The sequence below is a fragment of the Papilio xuthus genome, unplaced genomic scaffold, assembly GCF_000836235.2.
Source record: "Papilio xuthus unplaced genomic scaffold, Pxut_1.1 DF827777.1, whole genome shotgun sequence".
NCBI lineage: Eukaryota > Metazoa > Arthropoda > Insecta > Lepidoptera > Papilionidae > Papilio > Papilio xuthus.
The window spans coordinates 5062259-5075963 of record NW_013530872.1 but is presented as its reverse complement, the minus strand read 5'-3'; positions in this window follow the sequence as shown (position 1 = coordinate 5075963).

Below are 13705 nucleotides of genomic sequence, written 5' to 3'. Positions count from 1 at the left end.
CACGTCGCTGTTATTATTTTTTTCAGATATTGGCTTATGCCGTGAATGTTAAAAGCTTCGAAAATGCTAATGTTTTAATAACAATAATTGCATTATCCAATTATGATAACTTACAAGAGTTTTTGAATTAGTTTTTAATAAATAAATGCTTATCAACGAGCTTTTTATTAAAAAAATAATTAATTAAACATACGTAGACTTAAATATCATCTGTAAATTATGTGATAGATGATGCATTGATATAGAGCTACTTCACACTCGTACTAAAACTATCAAATGATAGAATGTAAAACAAAGGGTATATTCGAGGAGAAGGCATAACATACGCTTGCAATTTATATGGCTGATTTGTGCCCGCATCCCTTACTAACCATTCTATAAATATGCTAGTCGATAGCGCATCGTATTTTCAGACCGCTGTTTGTGAAGGCTTGCAGAGAAACTTTTGCTTGAAGATGCTTTGAAAGCGGCATGTCCATCTCACTTTACAATTTAAAATTTACTCTTTATATAATAGAATTGCAACGGCGCGTTTAAATGTTCGAAAATATGCAAATAAATTTTAAAACTGTTAAAGAGCTTTCACGTCCGCGCCGAATGCTCTTTTTATTTGCGAAATATTATTTCTTTTTACATCGCTGAAGTGCGATGAATTATTTCGTTAATCGCCAATTATTTTATTGCATCAAAATAAATATTATGTATTAATTCATACTTGAATACTACATGGAGCGGAAATAAATTCGTAGTAAATCCTCGGCCTCGTCCAATTTTCACGGTGAGAGGAAAAGCAATAAATGTAATTTCGAGCTTTAAGCTCACGCTAGAGTGTTTGTTTGTTTATATTCCAAAATTGTATTTATTTTTACCAATGAAATATTGTGGTCGACGAAATTACATTGTGATGACGTCATGGAATTGTATTAAAACCACTGCAATAATGAGGACAGCAGAATACAGAGAAATATGTACCAAACCTTGAAAATAACTTGTCTTGTTTGTTTATATCTACGTTTGCATTTATATAGTAAGTATTGTAATATGAAATTAATATATGTACGATATGTTTGTATGATTGTACAAACTTAAAACGTACACAAAACATTTAGTTACAAAACACGTACGCGGCAACCGTTATCGCTGAAATGCGCCCTGTCTCTTAAATCCGCTATTTGTTCCTCTTCTCGCGTATAAACCCGCATTGATGTGGATATTCCTGATAATCTTCTCATATATATTGTGTTCTATTTTATGACATATGGATTTGGTCTTATTCTATATCAAATACATATGGTCCCAATAACTTAATGAAATTAAAAGCGACACAAAAGACGAAATTTTTGGTTTATTTTGTAGTCATCTTTAGTTTTGATGACAATCACAGTATTATATGAAAATAAAACTTAGAATATATCTAAAAAAATATAAGTTAAAGACGGCTGTAAATATTTAATTTAAAACTAACTAAGGGACCAGAGAGTACACTTAAACCTCTTGTATAATAAATTAAAAAAAAGTTTTTTTGATAATATGATATTGGAAACTATCTATAATTCCACTAAAGCAACATGGATTGAGTATTTCGGTTAAGCAACTTCGGGAAGTAATTAAGTACTAAGTACCACATCATCATCATCAGCTCACTATACGTCCCCACCGACAGGCTCGGAGCCTACCCTAAGTTAAGGGTGATTAGGCCATAATCAACCACGCTGGCTAAGTGCGGGTTGGTTGACTTCACACATATCTTTGAATTTCTTCTCAGATATGTGCAGGTTGCATCACGATGTTTTCCTTCACCGTAAGAACGTCGGATAAATGTACATATGTAAATCGGAAACCGAAAAACACATTGGTACATGGCGGGACTCGAACCCAGGACCTGCAGATTGCAAGTCAAGTGCTTGACCACTGAGCCACCGACGCTCAAGTACCACATCACTACTAAAAAGTAAAAGTTTTACAAATTAAAAAAATCACAATATATTTTTAGTATTTCATTTTCGTAAAGGAGGTGTGAAATTATGTAGCCATTAGTTATCATTAGTGCTAACTCAAATATACAACAAGTGGAACAAAAAACATTACTCTGAATGAATATTTAATTCGATTCAAACGGTTTGTCAGTTCCGGTTCATTTTCTCACTTTATACGATTTTTTGCAGTTGATGCAAACTGAAGGGGTCTACTTACGGGCACTTTGAGATAATGATGTCTTAAGATTTTTCACTGCGTCAAAAGACGGCATTTAGTGAGGCGTTTTAGCAAGTCCATTACCCTTAAGTGTTGGACTGATAGATACGTTTGGAGTTTATTTATTTTCTTGTAAAGTATAAAATAAAACATACTCGTTAAAGTTTATAATTACAAACTACTAACTGTCGCCCGCGACTACATCGGCGCGGAATTCAAAAGAATAACAAGTAGCCTATGCGTTCTTCTACTATGCCTAATGAAATGCCATGCCATGAAAGTGTTCTACAACTATGCCTGATTTCAACGAGTTCCGTTAGGCCTTTCCGGAACATTCATTCATCCATACATCTAAACATTCGCATTTAAAATATTACTAAGAAGTAAGATTTAAGCACTCATGACGAGGATTTTTCTAGTTTCTTGAATAGTAAAATAAGTTATTCTAAATTGCATATAAAATTTGCGAATGTGAAAACAAAGTCACGGGAAAAAGTTTGTTAAATAAAATAAAGTAAATGCCTTCACTGTATGAATATTAATGACTTGGATGGACGAAAAGGCGATCGTTGAGCAATTTGAAATGTTAATTTTACGTACAAAAGTTTAAAGTGTTTATGAATGAACTTTGCGATACGGTATCGATTTTCAAATTATTCCTGTGCCACTTCATTTATAACAAAGTAAAAATATATATATTGTTTACTAACTTAAACAGAAAACTTTGTTACGCGATCTAAAAGGAACATCAAGTATTCCGCGTAGCAGTTTACAGAACAAGCAGACATAAATCTGATTTATCATAAATAATATTTATAGCGCTTTGAAAGCGTTAAAAGATTAGAGTTCAAAACAACATTACATCATTTAGAAATAAGTTCAATGAAGCAAAGATTTATTCGAATTATTTTAAATGTAGGAATATTTTATTTAACTGTACTTCTTTAACTTCAAAATATATTACGTAGCAAATGTGAATAATGAAAATGTATAATAGGTTTCAGTCACTTTTTCAATTCGTTCATTATCGCTACGCAAGTCAGTTGATGATCGTGTTATTTTATTTTTTAATTGCAAAAATTTTAATTGGAAAAAAACTGGCAGCACAAAGCATCCTCAATAAATCTGAAGATTCTTTCCAAACTTTTTAACTTCGTTCATCGTAATTCACTTCACTCGGACATTCTCCTCTATTATGATTTCAAAATTCTGAACACTTCCAATATAGCACTTTAGTTTATACTCGTCATATACATCTCCATTCAAATTTTCTATAAAAGTAATGAAACCATAATTTCCTATTAGATACCTAAGACTGGCAAGATAAATTGTTGCTTGTTTATTTGTGAGGCTTGAAAGAAAAAGAAGAAAGTTTATTTAGAAACAACACTACCATGGAAACAATTTAAAAACAAATAACAAAACTTATTACAATATAGGAAATGTTAAACCGCTTTGAATCGTTTCTTATTTCACTGAAATTATTATTTCGCAACGATAACGGCTTAAAATTGAATACCTTTTGCGAATGTCTGCCAAATTTTTACAAATTTGATTTTTTCGCGTCCCTTGCTAAGCATTCGGTTCCCATTACGTTCAGAGACTTATAAATTCATCTTTTCCGGTCGCTGTGGGCAAAATTTCATTGTTGCCGTATTACATTTTATAATTCAATAGGCTTTAAATTAACTTACATATTTACGTAGTGAATAATTACGAAAAAGAACAACTAGAAAAAATTATTTTCTTTTCTTTATAACTTTTATGAACTGTATATTATTTTAGAATAATGCTTCATATATTTAAGAAATCATTTAAGAATTAAATTAAAAACGATTTTGGTTTTATACGAATGTTCACTTTTGATTAAAGACGTAGGACAGAAAATGTTTAAAAAGTCTCGTTTTCCTTCGACGTTAAGATAAGATATCAAAAGATTTATAGAAAGCATTGCGAAGGGTCGCGTGTTCGCGGCGGCGGGAGGTACGCCTCCGACTGCCATTACTACATAAAACATCGCCGCTGTGCGTGTCGACGATTGTGTGGTTAAGAGTGCTTTGCTCTTTTTTAAATTATTTATTTTACTATCTGAAGCTGCTTTTGATATTTAACGAACAACTTAATTTATTTTTACTGTTCGCGCCTGATATTTCTGAATACTTAAAAGTTGAATGGAATTATGTTAAACTTTTTGCTTTTAGGTTTATAAAGGCTGAATTGTCTTAAGGCATTCCGCAAGAAATAACCTTTTGTACAAAACAAAATACCGAAATTGTTATTAAGAATCCAATACTTTAATACAAAGCAAAGGTGAAATTATAAATGTGCGTAAAAACCCTATGTACGACACAAAACTACTGTATTTACAAATAAAATTGGCAACAAATTCACTTCGCAGAAGTACGAATTCGTTTTGGATATCAGTCAAACGACGCCGCTTCAAACGAAATCTATATTGAGAAAAGTTTTTCAATTTGCACATGTGAAGGATTCCAAAAATATAAATGAAGTTTAAAATTTACACATATACACATAGTATAGTTAGAAAATGAAGATAAAACATTTAAATATGTTTGTTTAAAAATATAATTACTGCGCAATTATTTAGACCATCAAAATCCAAAAGTAATAGTATTTCAACAACTATTTTATGTGGCTAAAATGCGAATATAATAATGAAGGAATATTCCATTAATCATTATAAAGCTAAATGGAGTATAGCTCGGGCGCTGTATAAAAGGCGATGCCAGTCGTATTATTTACAGATCGACGACGGGGAAAGCAATAAACTGGGAGGTACGGGAGCGGAACTGGAACCTTACTCTATATTCCGTGAAAGGAAACTGATCTTGTAGAGAAGAAAGCTCTGTTTATTCTGTTGTATACTATTAATTGCAATTTTTATTATTGTTTATTTATATCACTCGTTATATGTACTGTTTAACTTCCAACACATTCTCATCATTATCATAGTCTGAAAAATACATAGATTTGTTAATGAACATGTGTTTCGACAGTGAAAATTGCTGCGCTTATATTCGGGTAACATCATACATAATGTCAATGGTTAAACAAAAATTAAGAGTTGCAATGATTTTTTTTAATCTTAATTATATTTCTTTTGCAGTGATCGTAACTTAGCTTGAGCTTTTGAACTTGCTGCCTTTCTACTGTAAAATAGATGATAATAAAACGTCTAAGTATCTGCAAGTGGCAGACGTTTCGATCGATACCTATATAAAATTAGATATCGCAATTGGATCAACTCCAACTATCTCTGGATCTTACCACGGAGGTTTTAGTTACTGGTTCTATCAAAGGAAAATTGTAATACTTTGATGCATTTAATACCACTATCTTTCACTATTTGACGTGTAAAAGTAAAATAAGTTGTTATATATTTTTAGTGAGAAAATATTAATAATCACTAATGTTAGTATTTTACTTAAATACATTTTATTCTAAGAAGACCAAAGAATGTATGGATAGATTGTGTGAAAGAGGATATGTGTAGGAAAGGGGTAGATTCAGATATGACGGCTGATAGAGATGTACGTACATACTGGTAGTAGTACACACTGTACCGACCCTCCGTGGAAATAAGGACAGGTTGATGATGACATTTTATTCTAAGTACTAAAGATTTAGGCAATCAGAGTCACCGAATCGTATTTAATATGCAGCGGGGATTGTCTCGGTATGTTTTAGAACTTTGAGTTCATTGGAACTCTAAAGTTTGTAACTGTAATTAAGAAGTTTACGTCGCCCTATTACATTGCAACTTGCCGAGATTCTAATGGATTTACGGTTCAAGTTTCTGACCATCGGAATATTCCGCGACTGATAAGAATTAATGTGGTAACGATTTTACAGAAGCTCAATTCGACTCTTTAGGCAAATATAGTAGTAGTAGTTAGTATTATTATTTCATTCTATTAAAACACATATTTTGAAGTGGTCTCAGGTATCAAGAGATCCAGAAAATGTATCAGTTTTCTCCAGATAGCAAACATTTGTTATAATTTTTCAGTGTTGCCAGTGTGCGATAAAACTATAACAATAGCCTGTAACGCACAAAATTTAAAGTCGCACAGCAAACACGAGGGAAACTCAAAGCGGAAAGGAAATTAAACAGTTTACTGAATATAAAACGTGCCGAATAATCCCGTTCGTTTGCCCAAATACTTACTTAATTTGTGATTAATACATTTAATTTAAGTAACACAGTGAATTATTTATATTGAATATGTATATGTTTACTTTCATTCCGTAAATTTAATATCAAACAGTTCAATATCAAATTCTTTATTTTTAACTCTTATCTAGGAACCCTAAAAATCATAAATTACTCAAAAAAGGAACCAAAATCAATTAAATATAAATACTTAAGCAGTAATATTGTAACGCTACAAAGCTTTTAGACTCGTTAGTGTAGAGGCGGTGTTTTAGTTAAAACAGTAGATTTCCCATAGGAACACAGCGCTCACAAAGTGACAATTTGGACGTTCCCATGCACAAGACACTTTAATAACCAGCATCATCGTTTTTTGTGTATAAAACATCAGTTAAACAAACTCATTGAAGCAATTTTAATACTCTCGACTAGGCTACAACTAAATGAACTAATTATAAAAATGTACCTATTGTTTGTGCAAAATTCAAAAAAATAAACTTAATTTTTTCGTCTCATTGATCATTTAATTTTATTAGATTCTCGTGACGTACAATTGAAAATGAATTGTGTAAAATTCATATATATTTGGAAACTACTAAAGATAGTGAAAATATAACACTTTCTAACCGTTTCAAACATCCACATTATACGGTCCGATTGGTGGTCTAATCAGAGAATACGTACTAATATGAGATCGAAGCGTTCATCGCAACACAACGGTCATTAAAGGCTCGACCGGCCGTAGGTAATTAACTATGCACTTTACACTTGATTACACCGCTCGCACTAGCACTCGCAAATGAGATGCGAATCTATAATTATCTATTCAAAGACTTCAACCATATACTTAACAATAATATTGAATCATACAACAACTGAGAGGAGGCATAATGTTCTAGAAAATTTTAAAACTTCGTAACATAGATGAGACTAATATAACGATGATAATTCACTTATCTTAATATTTTTTTAAACAAATATACTAAAATTGATTATTATATATGTAGATATATATAAGAAACTAATTATAATCTTTTGGAATCACAGCCGCAGACGAAAATTGCTAATACAAAAGCAAACAATAATCTTCTAGACAGTTTGAAAAAGGCTAGAGATCGAATTACCTACAAAATGTCATTATCATCGTCTTAAGAGGTTTTCAATCCAGACTGCGATACTTCCCGTCGAGCGATGAATCAGAGTTTCCTGAAGATTGACGACCTTCTTTCTCGCTACAAAAACATTAATTAATTTATTTTCCTTCGCTATATTTGCTGAGTTATATATTTCCTTTTGTCTGTTTTTGAGTTGTGACTGTTATTTATTTTTGTTTTATTTTGTACAAATTTCGGAGACATATTTACGTTTTTTTAATTTACTTATGACCAATTACAAAAATGTAACTGTAAATAATATTTCAATGGGGATTAAAATCTTATTAAATTGAAAAATAATAAAATAGTCTCATCCAACATTTACACGTGTACGTAAAAAGAGTAACGTTGATATTTCCAACAAAGATATTGATGTTTTGCTAGAAATATGGCATACTCGTATACCTTAGAGAGTGTCACACAGCGTTCGATATATGGCTTTTCGTCGACAACTTGTTTACACGTGTTTTATACATGTCTCTGGGGGTTTTCCCTTTGTTATATGTGCTAGACCTTTGACCGTTAAATATTCTTTTAACTTTAGACTCAGAGAGATAGCAATAATGTTTTTATACAGTCTTTACGACAGTGGAAACTCAGCAAGTAGTAGTAGGATAACATTACTACATTAAAAAAACAATATTCTCGTAATATAAAGACTATTTTAATGCTACAATACGTGGACGTAAAAATGTATCTTGCACTGTCATACCCACTTTGACTTTTGAATAAATCGTTTAGTTTCACTTAAATACGAAATAATGGCTCTTCAGATATCGTTACATATTTGAAGAGGCATTACGAAGCTCGTCTGTTGATGTTTACGACTCAATTATAACAAAACTGTATAAATAAATAAGTAGTCAGCGGTCTTGGTTACGAGGAACAAGGGAATAATTTGTAAAATAATCTAGTAAAACTGTTTAGAACCAAGTTCGCTTATTTCGAAAAACATTTGCGCTTATTTTACTCGTATAATATGTTCACACATTTTTTTTATTTCCATAATTTATCAAATGTTACTAAATACAAAGACAACAAATTTTTTAGACATATATAGAAGTTTCGTAACATGTTTTTCGATATTTTCCTAAAAACTACTGAGATAAACACAATCGCTATTATAAGACCAGAAATAACTGAATTATTAAAGGAACTAGTTAGCGAAAATTAGTGTTTAAAGTTTATCTTAGTAATAAAAGTGTAAAGATTGTCTTTAATATTTCAAGTTTATGTCCGAGTGAGAAACTTTTGATTAATCTTCAAAATTGCTGGAAATCCTTCAGTCATATTTAACATTCTTAAATTTCATAACATCTTACTTGCATTTATTTAATTTTGTGTTTTCTTTTACTCTTCTATTTAATATTCATATTTAGATACTGTTTTGTTGGTCCTTAGTTTCAAAGTCCTTGAAGGTGAATGTATGTACTTCTTCCTATAGATTTCTAACTTTTTCTTTAGGAATAAGTACAGTCACCTTCAAGAACTTTATAAATAAGGACCAACTGTTTCAAAAAATTAAACCTCATTTATGAAATAGTAGCTGTCACCCGCGACTCCGTCCGCGCGTAATTAAAAATAACATAATTTTTCCCGGCAATTATTCGAATTTTTTCCACCTTTCCCCACCCTAGACCTCCACGAATAGTTCAAGAACAAGACGAGATAAATTTGTTAACATTTTTAAAATGCAATGTGTCCTAGGGTCATAAAAGCTCTGTCAATTTCACGTTCTTGTTCCTTTTATGTCATGAGGGTAGGTTGTAAAATTTATCGAGCATTAATTTACTGAAGATGCCAGTCAAACGTGGGTTCAACATAAAAGTAAGCAAGACGTCATATAAGACAAATTACGTTTTTTGTTACAAGAAGCACATAACATAATTGTATTTAATGTTAATAAAAAGACTACAACATGTTATATACAGGTGTTTTGGCAGTACATAGCTTTTATTTCGTGGTCAACTAAGAATACAAAAAGAACTCTTAAAAAACAAAAGAGCTTTTACATGAAGAATTTATTCCTGTCTAAAACGCATTCAAAGCTCCTATTACTTTAAATTTTTCTTTTAAAACGGCATTGTTACAATTGTTCAAAGGCTTTTAATTAAAAAAAAAAGGTACAATGCATAAAGTAAATGAACTATGCACTGTTTAACACAGTAACTCTGAATTTCAAATGCCTGTAAAAGAATATTGTTATTTCTGTTTTTTCAATCAGAAAGAGAGGGACGGCAATTGTTGTAATATAATTGTGACGTCAGTGGAGACTATAATCCTTCAGTTACATCTTTTAATTTCGAAAGCAAAATAACGAACTCTGAAATAATTAGATGATAATTAGAGTGAAATTATGTTACAAATACAAACTCATCCTTATGTAATTATCTTTTCCGCCTCACCCTCCTATTAAAATGAACAATTTATATAATAATATCGCTTAATCCGGAAAACGTGTCCCGGCTTCGTGTGGCGCAAATATTTAACTTACTCGGCGAATGTAACATAGAAGACAAATTCACAGACTGTGACCTGTACAATTCAAATTATATTTTAATCAATATCATACTGGACGAAATATAGTTAAAGCTCACCAAAAATTAAAAAGCTACTTTTAGGACTGACAAATTATCTTGTGAACTTTTATTATAGCTTTATTAATATTTATGGATATTACTGGCCGCATAACAAAAACAGGACAGGAAAGGGTTCGCTGAGCTGACGGCCAACCTCCAGTAATGGAGAGGCATTAGAAGAAGAAGAATAATAAAAAACCCACTTTATTTTGGTTATTTTGTTCAACTGGCAAATAAAACTACTTACATTTATAAAAGAAATATCTTTAATACAAACTAGAATATTTCGAACCAATTTATATACCAAAATAACAACGTACGTAAAAGGGACAGTCCCTATGTTTTAAATGTTCTAAATATCATTTTCCTTTGTTTAACATTCAATATTGTAAATTAAAAAACAAAAAGGGTTTACAATTACGAAGTTGTACACACTGAACGCGCTAATAACAAGCGACCGCTGTAAACATCACGCGGTAATTGTTTGCTACGCGAACAGAAAACCACGCACCGTTTTAAACATGTATACACATTTTTTAAGTTCAAATTGCTTTATTGTTTCATAATTTATTATGATAAATTAATACTGAATCTGCGCTTGAATATTGAAACAACTTTTAATAACATTTACAATGTACGTGGAACATAATACATTCTAAATGTTTTCAGAAATGATTCTTTGTATGAGTAATTTTGAGATTTGTTTTTTGATATTTTATAAGAGTAAACACAATTTAAAAAGTAACATTTATTGTTTCGCTTTTATTGCTTTAGCCGACGTGGAAATATCAATCCGGGATATGGTTTCAACGGATATCTTCATGCAACAACGGATTTTTCATTTTCAATGTTTGTTTTTCACTTTCCATCTTTTTTTCTTCAGTTATATCATATTGCTCTAATATGATATTTACCTCCTATTATATACATTTCATTGCATAAATATGCTTTTACTCGACGTTATACAGTTAAATCGTAATATTAATACGTGAAGTGAAAACTTTGCACCGCTTTTTGGAGAAGAAAGGCAGAAAGCTATTTATGAATAGAAATTAAAAAAACGTAAACCATTTTGTTTATAATAGAAACATTACATTGCAAGGAATTGAAGAAATATTAACTTACTTATTTTCGTAGCGTCGTAAAATTAAAAAAGAACGTGATTTAAGGTTAAGAATCAAAATTCGTATCTAAAAATTTGAATACAATAAAATGAAAGACATCCAAAAATGCCCCTCAAAAAATGTCACAAACATCAGAAATTTTAAGTGGCCAATGAAACATAGTAGATAGAATACCATAATAATTAATATATTGTATTAATTATACAACATAAGCATTTCATTTCTCAAAAAAGATTATTTACTCAAACCGTTAATATATCATCGAGATTAAAGTATTGTTTGCGGACGTGATTCGATTTATTTTTATTGATGACTGTACAGATATCCGGTGTCCGGCTCGACTGTCCAAATGTCCGGTTTAGATCAATGGATTCTGTATGACAAGCGATTCATATCTTGCTCGCATATAATGCGCTGTAACTGTCGGTTTTCACTGCAGTTACAATTGTATTATTACACTAGCGGTCAATCGTCTGTTTTTGAGAGGTTAAGCACTTGATTTGTAATCTGGAGGTCATGGGTTCTAATCGTGAAGGAAAACATCATGATGCAACTTGCACATATCTGCGAAGAAATAAAAAGAAAGAAAGTAGAAAAAAAACTTAAAGATATGTGTGAAGTCTACCAACCCGCACTGAGCGAGCCTGTTTGACTATAGCCTAGTCAACCACGCTTAGGGTAGACTCCGAGTCCTTCAGTTGAGACGCATAGAGAGCTGAAAAAAATAGCCAGTAAATGCCTGTATGCATTAGCTACCTTTTAGTTAAAGTCCTGTCAAAATCTGCTATGTCGATTTTATTACCCGGAAAAAAATGCGGAATTTAGCTGTTAAATTTATTCTGTTACCAAATGCCCTAAAACGTCTCTATCTATTATAGATCGATAAATGTTTTAAAAAATACGATTCTTGTGTTCCAATCCAAACTATCAGTAAATTATGCCCAGTTTTAAGTGCTTTACACACAAAATCTTTTATTTATGTACAAGCTTTTAAGTGATTCGTCTATCAATTATTCCGTTCACGTTTTATAACTCTTTGCACGTAATACGGAAAAAAAATCCGGTACATAAAAATCATACCATTTAATACAAATTATTTTGTAAACAGTTCCTATGTGTTTTATGGTGCAAAGTTTAGATGTACTATGTTTTATATAAATCGAATGTTTTCATAACGCTTTGTTTTGAATTTGCATGCCATTAAAATGTTATATCAGCGTGTTAAATACTGTGACTAATATAAAGCCATTAAAACAATAGAGTACAAAAGTTTCAATTTTACGTACAAGTTAGAATAGTTGAAAATGTATTGCGATGTTAATCTTAGAAAAAAAAGAAAAAGACAGACTATTTAAAAGAAACACAAGGAGAGAATTTGAGCCCTTAATATATAGATTTTAATCATCTTAATGTAGTTACCTTGTAATTAGAATTATTTTATGCGCTACTATGTTTGTACTTTTACAAATTATAACAGCACCAAACACTGCAATAAAATAAAAACACTACATATATTGATTGATTGTCATCTATTACTATTTGCATCACGTGCAGATTTGACATACAATGTTACGTCAGACTTTGAATGAGAGAAAATGATTGATCATGACATATCTCTATTTAAAAAAATGTCTATTATTTACGATCTACACTTCACTGCTTATACAACTTTACATTTAAAAACTCTTCCAACAAACTGCGTAATAATCTGGTCTTAAGAAATTTGTTAGTTTCGGAACTAACTTTTTCTTGAAGAAAAGAGCTGACTTATAATATTGTGTATATTGTGTTCCTAAGCCTAATAGGGCTGAGATATGCAGTAAAGCTGCCTTTCACCAGTAAATAAAATCTCATTGAAACGTAAATGTGTCGCTCTGACAGCGCTGTTATGACTGGGGCAGACATTTCAACGTGTATCAGGTGCTCGACACATTCTTTTTTTAATTTGGAAACAGTAGCGGCGAGAGCGTGTCGTGGTTTACTTTGTATTTCAGCCACTATACTGACCTAGTTGTTGGATATTTTTGAATTGTGAGTTGCGCAATTCACGCTGGGATGCGGTTTTTCCGCTTCCGGTATTTACCCCAAATCTCTCCCTTTTGTTTTATGGGCTTGTACATTTATAACTCTAATAGATTTTCTATTTATCCTAAAATAAATCCTAATCTCCAGAGACATATTAAATATGACTTGTTTGAAATGTACAAACTTACGACTTAACTATATAATATAAGGAAGCATTATCCAGAAGTTTTATATTATTATACGAGTATGAAGACTCTATAGTTTTCTAGTTCCCAGTTATTTGTGTCTGTATATTAAAGCATTTCACATATTAAATCTGTGTGGAACTGTATATTGCACCGCAAGTAAATAATGCGCATAATCCCCTTGTGTTTATTGTTGTGCGCGCAGATTTAGCTTTTGGAACACGAGCTTAACATATCAAATACAATGGTTATCGCCGTGGAATTATATAAA